The sequence below is a fragment of the Callithrix jacchus genome, chromosome 3 (genome assembly GCF_049354715.1).
Source record: "Callithrix jacchus isolate 240 chromosome 3, calJac240_pri, whole genome shotgun sequence".
Lineage (NCBI taxonomy): Eukaryota > Metazoa > Chordata > Mammalia > Primates > Cebidae > Callithrix > Callithrix jacchus.
The window spans coordinates 110,649,062-110,662,274 of NC_133504.1; the positions used below are offsets into that span (position 1 = coordinate 110,649,062).

General features: G+C 43.6%; 1 protein-coding gene across 11 annotated transcripts in view; it reads right to left on the minus strand.

Annotated features, from left to right (window-relative positions):
- The window catches only part of AFF1 (ALF transcription elongation factor 1), a 202,480-nt gene extending 194,819 nt beyond the window's left edge, over nucleotides 1-7,661 (minus strand). For 8 of the 11 annotated variants that reach the window (XM_078366884.1, XM_078366878.1, XM_078366879.1 and 5 more), the window contains exon 1: nucleotides 7,419-7,661. The gene's annotated coding sequence lies outside the window, so the exon portion shown is untranslated. Of the gene's footprint in view, nucleotides 1-6,174; nucleotides 6,301-7,191; nucleotides 7,265-7,418 lie in introns of those variants that run through there. The other 3 variants (XM_017970438.4, XM_078366876.1, XM_078366877.1) reach the window with 3 other exon arrangements.
- Nucleotides 7,662-13,213: the final 5,552 nt, after the last annotated feature.

Sequence of the window (13,213 nt, forward strand, 5' to 3'; positions counted from 1 at the left end):
GGAAGCAGGTAAATCAAGATACAAACTGTCATCGCTGAGAACAAACATGATCTATTCCCTAAGACTGAACAAATGTAGCAATTAAAGTTCTCTTAGCAACAACAAGAACAAACAGGAATGGCTACTGAGTAGGAAAATAACAGTGCTGGCCACACTTCTATCTTTTTCATAGTACTTACTGGAGTTAACTTATGCTAAATCAATAAATAAATGTTTATTGCTCATCTGTGACTCATTGCTTACCTGGACAGATGAGTCACCTAATTCTGTGTAACCATAAAGAAGCTGGGAAACACAGAAAAGCACATGGATATTGGTGGAAAATGTGTCTGCCTCATTCCCTGTGGGCCAGTAAAATATCATACAAGGCATTGTCCTCATTTCAGAATTTGGACCCTTACAAAAATTTCTTAGAACAAACTCAAAGTTTGCAATTTATTCAAAGTAAACCAATCACTTCATCTTATTAGACAATATTTACCATAAAAAAAAAAAGACTAAGAACACAATTTCTTCCTTCAGGAATAATAACAAACATTTATGTAGCACTTACTATGCTCTGCTCCAAGAACTTGCCAAATCTTAGTACCTTTAATCTATTCAACCACTGAATAAAGGAGATACTGCCATATTGCTCCCTCCATTTTATAAGGAAAAAAACTGAGGATTGGAAAGGTTTTGAGAGACAATTTCTCCATGGGTCTGTGGTATATGTGCATATCTTTACAAAGAGGCAACAATTGTCTTTGTTTTGTTTCAGATTATCTTTTTTGAGACAGGGTCTTGCCCTGTTGCCCAGGCTAGAGTACAGTGGTAGGATCTCAGCTCACTGTAGACTAGGTAAAAGCTCAAACAATCCTCCAGCCTCAGTCTCCCAAGTAGCTGGGACCACAGGCATGCAACATTATGTCCGGCTATTTAAAAAAAAATTATTTTCTAGCCGGGCATGGTGGCTCACACCTGTAATCCCAGCACTTTGGGAGGCCAAGGCAGGTGGATCCCGAGGTCAAGAGATTGAGACCACCCTGGTCAACATGATGGAACCCCGTCTCTACTAAAAATACAAAAAATTGGCTGGGCATGGTGGGCATGGTGCTGTAATCCCAGCTACTCTGGAGGCTGAGACAGGAGAATTGCCTGAACCCAGGAGGCGGAGGTTGCGGTGAGCTGAGATCGCACCATTGCACTCCAGCCTGGGTAACAAGAGCGAAACTCCGTCTCAAAAAAAAAAAAAAAAAATATATATATATATATATATATATATATATATATATATATATATTTTCTAAAGACGAGATCTCACTGTGCTGCTCAGGCTAGTCTCAAACTCCTGAGCTCATGCAATCCTCCCACCTCAGCCTACCAAAGTGCTGCCATTACAGGCATGAGCCAATGCACCTGGTTGTTCCAAATTATCTTTAAAAACGTTTCTATGGTGAACAGCCTTGGAAAAAAGGGATAGTCTCCTGGACCAAAGGGCAACATGTTTACTATGCAGTATAATCAAGATAAAACTCCCCCTTCATAGGTTTTTGTTTGTTTGTTTTGAGACAGAGTCACATTCTGTGGCCCAGGCTGGAGTGCAGTGTCTCGATCTCAATCTAGCTCACTGTAACCTCCACCTCCTGGTTTCAAGCTATTCTTCTCCCTCAGCCTCCTGAGTAACTGGGATTACAGGCACTCACCACAATGCCTGGCTAATTTTTGTATTTTTAGTAGAGACGGGGTTCCACCCATGTTGATCGAGCTAGTCTCAAACTCCTGACCTCAAGTGATCTACCTGCCTCAGCCTCCCAAAGGGCTGGGATTAGAGGCTGAATGAGCCACCACACCCTGCCCCTCCCTTCACAGGTTCTAATGATAAGGGGAGGGAGGAGAGAGAAAATCTCCAGTGGAGTGAAAAGCAGACATGCTTAGTAACAATTATAAAAGATTAGGAAGGCCACTGCAGTGGCTCATGTCTGTAAACCCAGCACTTTGGGAGGCTGAGGCAGGTGGATCATCTGAGGTTGGGAGTTTGAGACCAGCCTGGCCAACATGGTGAAACCTCATCTCTACTAAAAATACAAAAAATTAGCCACGTGTGATGCACACGTGGTGGCAGGCACCTGTGATCTCAGCTATTCAAGTGGCCAGGGCTGAAGAATTGCTTGAACCTGGGAGGCAGAGGTTGCATTGAGCCTAGATTGCACCCCGCACTCTAGCCTGGGAAACAGAGTGAGTCTGCATCAAAAAAAAAAAAAAAAATTAGGATTCCCTACACTCAGAATTCCCTTCCTGTTAATGCAACCCACTGTTTTTGCATGTGTCACTTGGCTCTTTTCCTCTCTTCACATAATCCTTTGGAAAACTGGGATTTAGGAAACTAGAAAATGTTAATATTCTGGCTACAGCTATCTTGATGAGTGATAAAGTCATTCTCTTCTAGCCCAGGGGTCCATGAAACTGTGGCAGCTTAGTTTGTTAGCCTGAGAGTGGGGTAAAATCTCAGACTTCACAGATGTTGTTGTTGTTGTTGTTGTTTAAAGAAGGGGTCTTACTTTGTTGCCCAGGCTAGTCTCAAATTTCCTGGGCTCAAATGATCCTCTTACCTCTGCCTCCCAAAGTGCTAGAATTATAGGCATCAGCGGCAGTGCTCAGTCAGCCTTCATAGTTCTCAGTAATTTGCCTAAGGTCTGACAGCTAGTAGGTAGCATATCCAAGATTCAAACCCAAGCTGTCTGACTCAGAAACCTTTTCAAACTCTCTGCTACACTGCAGTGGTTCTCAAAGGGTTGTTCCAGAAATAACAGCATCAATATCAGCCTCAAACATGTTACACATGCAAATTCTTGGGCACTACCCTAGACCTGCTGGATCAGAAACTTGGGGGATGGGTAAGAGGAACACATCTGTGTTTTTACAAGCCTTCCAGGAGTATATTGCAGGTCTGAGAACTACTGCCAGACTGCACAAATTCACTGTATCTATAAGAGAGAGGGAAATGGTATGAGTATACCCTGATTTACATAGGGATATGCTCTCAAAAATTTATGAACTGACCTTTCACAAGTTGAATAATAGTTTTCAAGCACTAAGAGAGCTAGTCTGCAAGGCCCTGTATTTAAATTTTAGGAAGGTAAGGATTCTTATCTAATGCAAATAAACACCATGTGTCTGTTAAATAGGTCTGGATAATTTTTTCCTTTGGAGGCACAAATGTTCAAAATCCTAAATGAAAATACTTGTTTTTATGCCCATAATGATCAGAAAGAATTACTTACCCAAGGATAAACACTATTTATATTTTAGAGTCAATCTGTAATTCTTGAAAAACAGGAAACCACATATCAACATAGCCAACACACTGTACCATAGCAGAAAGGGCACCAGGCTTTGAGTCACAGAGTCAAGTCACTTAACTTCTTCAACTCAATTTCCTGATTTTAAAATGGAAAATGAATTCCAACTTCAGAGTTGCAATTAGGCTTAAACGATTATGCCATGTGAAAGCTGTTGGTAAACAGTTAAGTGCCAACATTAGTTCCACCTGCACGGGCCCTTGCTCTTTGTTGATCATGTTACCATCACAATTTCTCCAATACTTAGGATACTCTCTGGCTCACAGAAGGTACTCAATATTTATGCGGTATTAGGAATAAATATGAGATATATTAATGATGTAATTGATTCCTTCAGGCACTATTTGTCACAATAATCTCAGTCTTTTTATAGGAAAAAGTCACTCCAGCAAGAAATCCTTAGTCATGTTTAAAATGGGCCAGATAATTTAAGAAAATCAGCTGAGTTTCTTCCCTTCGGGAATACTACCAAAGTTCTGTCCTAAGGCATACCACAGAAACTCCTATTAGTAACCCTGATGACCTTGGGGTCTCCTGGTGTCAAGTCTATAACAATCAGTTGTCCAGATATAAACAATCAGGAATAATGGATGTGTACCTACAAAGAACCACCATTTCACACTTATTTCCATGCTGTGGCAGAATTTTAATAAGTGAATTACACAGTTTATGTAATCTATTTTAATAAAATCTAAGATCCAAATCAGATATTAAATAAGCTTCTACTGTGTATTAAAAAAAGAGACTACCTGAAAGCAACTGCCAATTAAGTATCACTTGGGAAGAGAAACTACTGTTGAATTTATCATTTAATAAGGAAAATCTTTTTTTTTTTTTTTTTTGAGACACAGTCTTGCTATGTGGCCCAGGCTGGAGTGCAGTGGCGCCATCTCAGCTCACTGCAACCTCTGCCTCTGGGATTCAAGCCACCCTCCTGCCTCAGCCTCCCGAATAGCTGGGATTACAGGCACAAGCCATCATGCCCAGCTAATTTTTGTAATTTTAGCAGAGATGGAGTTTTGCCATGTTGGTCAGGCTGGTCTCGATGTAATTGATGTGACCTGACCTCGAGTGATCTGTCCGCCTCAGCCGCCCAAAGTGCTGGGATTACAGCCATGAGCTACCACGCCTGGCCCCAATGAAGTTGCTTAATTCGTACTCTCTCCAACATACTTTCTCAATCTCCTGAAAAATTAGTTAATGGTCTAGAGTCTTGAAATAAAGGAAATTTGGGCCCACAAATTACAGAGAGTTGAACATAGAATACCTTCCACTGGCTTTTCAAAAAATATTGAAAACAAGTTTACATTTTCTAAGCTTATTTTTTCACCCATCTTTTCAACTTTCAAGGCAATAGCAATATGCAACTTCAACCCAACAATCGCCTGGCTAAAGTGACTTGTAGGCCAGGGATGGTGGCTTCCATCCATAATCTCAGCACTTGGGGAGGCAAAACTGGGAGGACTGCTTGAGCCAGGAGTTCAAGATCAACCTGGGTAACATAGGGAGCCCCCTCAATCTCTATCAAAAGATTTTTAAAAATTAGCCAGGCATGATGGCACATGCCAGTAATCCCAGCTACTTGGGAGGCTGAGGAGGGAGGATCCCATGAGCCCAGGAGTTGGAGGTTGCAGTGAGCTATGATTGTGCTCACTCCGGTAGCAGCAGCACTCCAACCTAGTGACAGAGTGAGACACTGTATCAAAAATAAATAAAGTGACTTGTAGAGGTGCCTGATAAAGATGTAACATATATATGTATTTTAATAGTCTCTTCCAAATTTAATACAAAATCTAATTTAGCTAGTATCTCAGTCAATTAAAAAAGTAACTTTTAGCTCAACCATCTCTGTGAAATTCAGTTAAACCAGAGAGGAAAGAAAAGATACAGCTAGTTTTGATATAGTTTTATTACCCGATAGTGGACCAGTGATTCTGGTGGCAAAAAAAAAAAAAAAAAATGCATGCATGTTATGGATGTAGGAGAAAGCAATGTTTAAAATGGCCTGGACTTTTGTCATAAATTCTCAATCTCTAAATAATCTTTGTATTCTAATTTAACACACTGTGATTCTTCAAAATTACATTTTTGCAAAGTTGAAGAGTTACGCAAATGCCGAAGACACATTCCATCGTTACAGTGAATAAGGCAGATTAATATTTAACAGGTCATTTTCTTCTTGCAGGTTGAAAAGCAGAGAATTCACAGCAACATACCTTCAAGTCCTACATCTCCAGCCTCATCATCCTTGTAAGTTACATTTGAGAAAAGTCTCCAATATCTAAACTCATTTTCCCCAAAAGTCCCACTCTTCAATCTCTGTTTCAAAATGACCAAATCTATCCCAAATTATTTCCTTGGTTCTTTCTCTCCTTAAAAATAGCTTAATTCAAATGAGTTTCTCTAGTTTTAAATACTACTTATCTATTCTCTTGCCTTCTCTCCTATTCTTCCCTTGGATCGTTTTCCTTTCGTTCTCACCACTGCTTTTCCGCATATTTATCTTCAAATATTCAAATACAATACTTTCCAACATCCACCAGCGACACCACCTTGAAATTAAAGCAGGCAAACCATCCAGAGTTTTCCATTCTCCTGTAAATCTACTTCCAAAATATCCACTCAAGGAATCCTTCCCACTAAAGATGAAAGGCAAGCTAAGGAAATACATTAGACAGAGGAAGTAAACATTGAAATAGGGCTATGCCTAGATATTATTCAGCCCCAGAGAAAAAAACTAGATTCTTGGGTCCAAAGGTCTTTTTTGTGCCTTTTATCCCCTCCCAGAGGCCGACGCCACGCAGGTCTGAGAGAGGTATCCCACGCCACCTACCTTCTACACACACTGCATGACCTTGCTCTGAAATAATCTTGCACAAGCAAAATTCTCCACACCTCTCAAACTCCTTCGCCTAATGTTTCTGTGCCTCAGTTCCTGAGCTCTTCTCACTTTGCAACTGGCCCAGGGAACACTGGGTCTTCGCCTTAATTTACAGGTTTGCATAGGAGGTTTCAAATCAGTTCGGTTTCTCCGTGATAAGTCACACCCTACAACGTGCACCAAGGGGGGTTAAAATTATCCCCGCTCCACCCTTAAATAAAACAAATCACTTGGCTGCAATGCCTTTCCACCAGCAGAGACGGGTTCAAGGGAGATTCGGACACATCTCCACCTCCAAAGCCAAGTGCCTTCCTGGGATGATTTGCATAACAATATGGGGGTGCTGGTGGTGGAGAAGCTCCTGGAAGACAAACCTAGCAGGACAGTATCCAGCCGCCCGCAGGCCCGTCGCAGTTCCATTAATGTAACTACCATTACGCTAAGGTAACGTGTGATTCACACTCCCCACCTTCTCTCCCCTCTCATTCCCCGGCTCCGGCGCTCGCACCGTCGGAGGGCTGGCGGTGCCACGGTCCCAGAGGATGAGACACCGGAAGGAAAAAAGCATCATCAAGAGAAATTAACTAGTCTCATATTCTGAAGACGCCTCTCCCTGTCCCCAGAAATCAGTCTCCAACTCCTCCCCTCGCTCTCGGAAGGCTGCGGACCACCGACACACGCCTCCCTCCAGCGCTCAGTGAGACGCGACGGGAAGCCCTCATCTCTCTCCACTACAGGCACAGGAGAGGGTGCCGGGGTGCAGGAGAGAAGAACCCCGCTTTTCCCCACACCCTCCCCCCGAGAAACTTCTGGGACTCTACATTACGCAACTCAGGGACCAGGTTCCAACAACGAGACAGCTCTCCGCAAAACGCGGGGTGCACGGGCAGACGTTAGATTTTGGGGGTGGGGTGAGGGAGGAGCAAGGGTCTCTTCCCGTGTCCCCGTCCCTGTGTTTCTAGGCGCTACCTGCCGCGGGATCGCAAGTAGGGCTGGGAGAGCTCTGCGCCCTCGCCCGTTCTCCCCGAAGGCTCCCACCGGAAAAGTGGGAACGCCAGCAACTTGAGTCAGCGTGCTGGGAAGCCGGCAGAGAGGCGGGGAGAGCCTCGGCTTCCGAGAAGTCCGCGGCGGCGGGGGCCGGGCGGACCGACCCCAAACCCTGGTGGGGGCGGGGGGAGGCGCAGGGCTGCGCTCACCTTCCAGACCCTTCCGTCCTCTAGTCCCAGGTCGGGCGCCCTCGTCACCTCCACCCCCCCTGACCTGTTGCGGTGGGAAGGGGCGCGGGTGCTGACGGCGCAGGGTCGCGCGTCCTCCCGGGGCTTGGCCGCGGAACCGTGGACGCGAGGGTGCAGCTCCGGCCGCAACGCGCGCAGGCGGCGGCCGAGTGCGCAGGGGCCGCGCGCGCCCGTCGCTTGCTGGCTGGCTGGTTCGCAGGCTCCGCTCGCCGGCCGCCCGGGGCGCCCTGGCCACGCCCTCCTTGCGAGGCCCCGCCCCCACCCCGCCCCAACCGCCACCTCCGGAGCCGCGGTACCGGGTTCCGCCCCGGCCCGCGCCCTCTAGCTGGCGCCACCCAAGCGGCAAGGGACGTCGCTGCCCTCCCGGGACTGGTGGGAGGATCGCGGGGGAGCGACAACTCAGGACGGAATACGGCAGTGACTGCCCCGGCCGCGAGGGTGACCCTGCCCCGGGCTGCGGTGGGGGCACAGGAACCCTTTCACTTTACGGCGAGATTAAACTCAGGGTCAAGTTCTGAGCAAAAAGTGTCAAGGAGCCTTTTTGCAACCTCCTATACTATTGAAACAGATTCCGTGCCCTTTAAAGGAGATAATAACTAACATCTGGGGAGCGTTTTACAGTTTAGAAAGGGCTTTTCACACACAGGCCTGTTTCATCTTCACAACAATCTTATGAAACAGATACATTGTTCCCATGTCCCAAATAATGAAACCGAAGCGCTAAAAAGGAAGTATTGTGCTCAATGTCACAGGCTACTAAGTGGCATGGGAAACCAGGTCTCCTGAATCTAGCCTCCCGGTTTCTGCTCTCCACCAGCCCAACCTCAGGAAATTCTAAAAGGTGCAGGGGGCTTTGGCAAGTAGACCCGCGGGAAGAAGGGGAAACTTCATGTCTAGTTAAGTCGCTGCCCGATTCCTGCTGTGAACATACCGAGGAAAGCAACAGGCTGTCTTCATTGTGTGGTTGCACCTTCCTTCCTGAAAGGGACGCAGAAATATTACATCAAATGGCGCAGATGAGATTTCAACCCCATTGTTTTATGGTTTAAAATGGGTGAAATAATTTGGATGAAGAAAACCACCTTACTTAAATTTAATGTAATGTGTAATGTAAATTAGCATAATGTATGAAAATAAGCCCCTCACTGCTGTCTCTGGTCTTTCTTCTTTTTAATTTTGTCTGTCTCTACTGCTCTGCTCCTCAATTTTTTTTTATTGTCCATATAATTGAAAACCTAATGGATGGATATTTGCATTTCCAAATTAAACCTTGGGCTACTTGACTTAATTTCCCTTGGATTGTTTTCCAAAATATATAACTCTTCACCCTATTCCATATCCTCCCATTGGGAAATTGATTTACCTAGACAGCTAAAATAATGAAGGTGTCCCAATGAACCCTGGTGGTGTATCTATCTAAGATGAAAGTTTTGGTCATCCCTGAGCAAGGTGGGACAGGAGTCACCTCCAAACTGTGCACCTTTTAAAGGTTTCTAACAGAGACTACTCTCTATTCCAATCAATAACAAATATTTTAAGCTATTTGCTACATAATGAATACATTTCATTGTGAAATATATATTAGCATAATATTTTATAATCTGGAAACCTTTACCACTTCTTTTTTTGTATTCTTTTTGTATCAACCCATAGTATCTTCTACAGGGCTCTTCAAACTGTGGTCAACTTAGTAAATGATGTTGACAGTGGAAGTGAGATAATTTTATTTTCCTGCCTTTGGAGTTGAAGAATGTAATTTTGCAGAAATTTTGTTGAAGATGAAGTAGCTTTGGTTCAGAGTGTAGCTCATTCCATTTATATGAATATTCTTAAGGCAATGTGCTAGGTGACGAGCTATATCGATGACAAAAACAGAGCTCCTATTTTCATGAGATTCCAGTGTGGTGGCAGAAGCAAGCAAGCAAATAATTCTAATACACACTTTTTTTTTTTGAGACAGAGTCTCTGTTGCCTAGGCTGGAGTGCAGTGGCAAAATCTTGGCTTGCTGCAACCTCCGCCTCCAGTGTTTAAACAGTTCTCTGCCTCAGCCTCCCAAGTAGCTGGGATTACAGGTGCGTGCCACCATGCCTGGCTAATTTTTGTATTTTAATAGAGACAGGGTTTCCCTATCTTGGCCAGGCTGGTCTTGAACTCCTGACCTCGTGATCCACCTGTCTCCGCTTCCCCAAGTGATGGGATTGCAGGCATGAGCCACTGTGCGCAGCCTAATAACTACTGTTGATTTATTTTCTGAATGGTGACTGGCTATTTAAAAAGACTAAATCAAATTAATTTTCTCATAATGAATAAAGAAAAAGGCTAACCACGCCAGTGAGGTATTTTTTTAAAAGTTGCCTTTCCTTTTCTTCTGCAAGTCACTTTATATAAGTGGTTAATATGCAGGCTATATTCTTCCTTCAGGTCCAAAAAAGGAAAAAAAAAAAAAAAATAAGCAGGCTAATTTTAAAAGTTATTACACTGGCTGGGCACGGTGGCTCAAGCCTGTAATCCCAGCACTTTGGGAGGCCGAGGCGGGTGGATCATGACGTCAAGAGATCGAGACCATCCTGGTCAACATGGTGAAACCCCGTCTCTACTAAAAATACAAAAAATTAGCTGGGCATGGTGGCACGTGCCTGTAATCCCAGCTACTCAGGAGGCTGAGGCAGGAGAATTGCCTGAACCCAGGAGGCGGAGGTTGCGGTGAGCCAAGATCACGCCATTGCACTCCAGCTTGGATAACAAGAGCGAAACTCCGTCTCAAAAAAAAAAAAAAAAAGTTATTACATTATATCTACTTTTAAAAAATTGTAACAACTTTTTAAATTTAAGACATAAACAAAAGGAAAATAATTATGTAATGGAGCAGCAGATATTTAGCTTTGTTAGCTAATGTTTCCTCCATCATTATAGGAATTCATAAATTACATTTTTTTTTTTTTTTGAGCAAAACTCCGTCTCAAAAAAAAAAAAACAAAAAAAAAGGCAGGTGAGGAACGGTCCCAGCATCACAACATGGACAATGGTTTGGTCAAACCGAAGTGCCTCTAAACTCTGTAGTTGTGCAAGATTTTAAGCCAGCAGTTAAAATTATTTTCCTCCAAATGACTGCATGTATGTCTGAAAGGGCATTAATTTCTTCCCCCAAAGTATATAAAAAAAATCTTAACCCGAGCATATACTTATGATTAAAAATAAAATAAGGCCAGGCATGGTAGCTCGTGTCTATAATCCCAGCACTTTGGGAGGATGAGGCAGAATGATTGCTTGAGCCCAGGAGTTCAAGACCAGCCTGGGCAACATAGTGAGATCCTTTATCTACTGAAAGCAAAAAAATTAGCTAAATGTGCTTGTGTACAACTGAGGTCCCAGCTACTTTGGGGGCTGAGGTAGGGGTATAACTTGAGCCCTGGAGGTCAAGGATGCAGTGAGGTATGATCATGCCTCTGCACTCCAGCCTGGATGACAGAGTGAGACTCTAAAAAAAAAAGAAGAAAGAAAGAGAGAGAGAGAAAGAAAAGAAAGAAAGAAAGAGAAGGAAGAAAGGAAGGAAGGAAGGAAAAGAAAATTAAACAGCCCACCGAGATTCAGGTGAAAGTGGTGTAGATAAGGAGAGGGAGATGCTGGCATTGAGAAGGGCGGAAAAAAGAGGAAGGATGCCAGGCGCTGTGTCTCACACTTGTAATCCCAGCACTTTGGGAGGCCGAGGCGGGCGGATCACCTGAGGTGGGGATTTTGAGACCAGCCTGACCAACATGGAGAAACCCCATCTCTACTAAAATTATAAAATTAGCCAGGCGTGGTGGCACATGCCTGAAATCCCAGCTACTTGGGAGGCTGAAGCAGGAGAATCACTGGGACCCAGGAGGTGGAGGTTGCAGTGAGCCAAGATTGCACCATTGCACTCCAGCCTGGGCAACAAGAACAAAACTCCATCTCAAAAAAAAAAAAAAGGAAGGATTAGTTAAGGAAGTGGAAGAAGGGCCAGTTCCTAAAAAAGAACACAAACCAAGAGGAGGAGCAGGACTTCAAGGCAAAGACTATGAGTGGGGCAGTGATATGAATAGGACAGGAAAGGTCAGCCAGAAACTGATAGTGAAGGGCCCTACCTGCCAACCTACAGAGCTTTCCTTTCATCCTAAATGCAGTGAGTAGGAGATTGATTTGATCATGTTGCATTTTAGAAAGATTACTGCGACTGCCATATGAAAGTAGATTGGAGACAGTCAGGCTGCAATTATAATCCCTAAGGTTATGTAAGAAAATGTACAGAAAGCCAGATATAGATTGTGGGCAGATAGAGAAATTCGTAGTTATCTGTCTCTATCTGGGAGACAGATATGCAAATGTGAACCTGTTGTAAGAAGAACCGGGTGCACAATTATTGTAATTAAAATAACTGTCTATTTTGTGATGCATACTTTGCAGAAAACATGATTCCTAGTGACCTGACATCACTTTTTCTAACAAATACAATATGAGATTCATATTGTATGTGAATTTTTCCTCACTGCTATACACTACTCCCCAGTCCCCATGGGGACTATGAATGGTTTTTAGTTATGTAGTTGTATTGCTAAATTGATTTCACCTTTAAAATAGTAATTCACAAAATTCCAGTACAACTGGAACAAAACACAATGTGAGCACAATAATAATTTTGCATCCCCCAAAACAAATGTAGGGATTTAACTGAGTTTCCACAATTTCCCAGACATTGTACTCATAGAATTTTATTTAGTCTCCTTGAAAATGTGGGTATATTGTCTAGTTCACAAATAAACTACCTCAGAGAGATAGTTCATCTTGATCATGATCATATAACAAATTAAGTAGTAGAAGCAGAAGTTGAACTCAGCTCTTCCACGGCTGAAGGCCATGTTCTTAACACTCTACACAAAATTAGATTAGTGTAAATGTCCCAACTAATGTCTGTTAGCATGGAATTCACATCAGCAGGCTCAAGGGAGCTGGCAGTAGGGGTTTTCATGCTGACAGTTATATCTGGAGGACTAAGTAAGAAGAGAAACAGAAAACCCGAATGATTATGGGAAAGCCAAATAGTAGTGAATTAGGAAGGAAAAGAAGTAATAGGCCGGGTTAGACTAGAAAAGCTAAGTTACAGTGCCTTGCTGCAGCAGGGTTGGAGGTAAGAACACTGTAAAGGCTGTGGCAGAACTTCAAGAACTCAGCACTCCATACTATGACCCATTCCAATCCACATCACTTCTAAGTTCCAGACTATCACCCTCACTGGTTTGCAAGACATTCCACATGGTTGTCCCACAGGCAAGATAAATTCAATGTACCTAACATGGAACGTACAGTACCAAATTCCTCTCATTTGGTTCCCAACTTTTGTTAATGATGCCATTGTAGACTCGGGATTCAGATTTAAGTTACTTACTTTAAGTTACTTTTCATTACTTACCAAGTCATATTTAACTTTCCTCTTAAATCTCTCCCTTTCCTATGAGTTTTTTTTTGAAACAGAGTTTCATTCTTATTACCCAGGCTGGAGTGCAATGGCACAATCTCGGCTCATGGCAACCTCCGCCTCCTGGGTTCAGGCAATTCTCCTGCCTCAGCCTCCTGAGTAGCTGGGATTACAGGCACGTGCCACCATGCCCAGCTAATTTTTTGCATTTTTAGTAGAGGCAGGGTTTCACCATATTGACCAGGATGGTCTCGATCTCTTGACCTCATGATCCACCCGCCTCAGCCTCCCAAGGTGCTGGGATTACAGGCGTGAGCC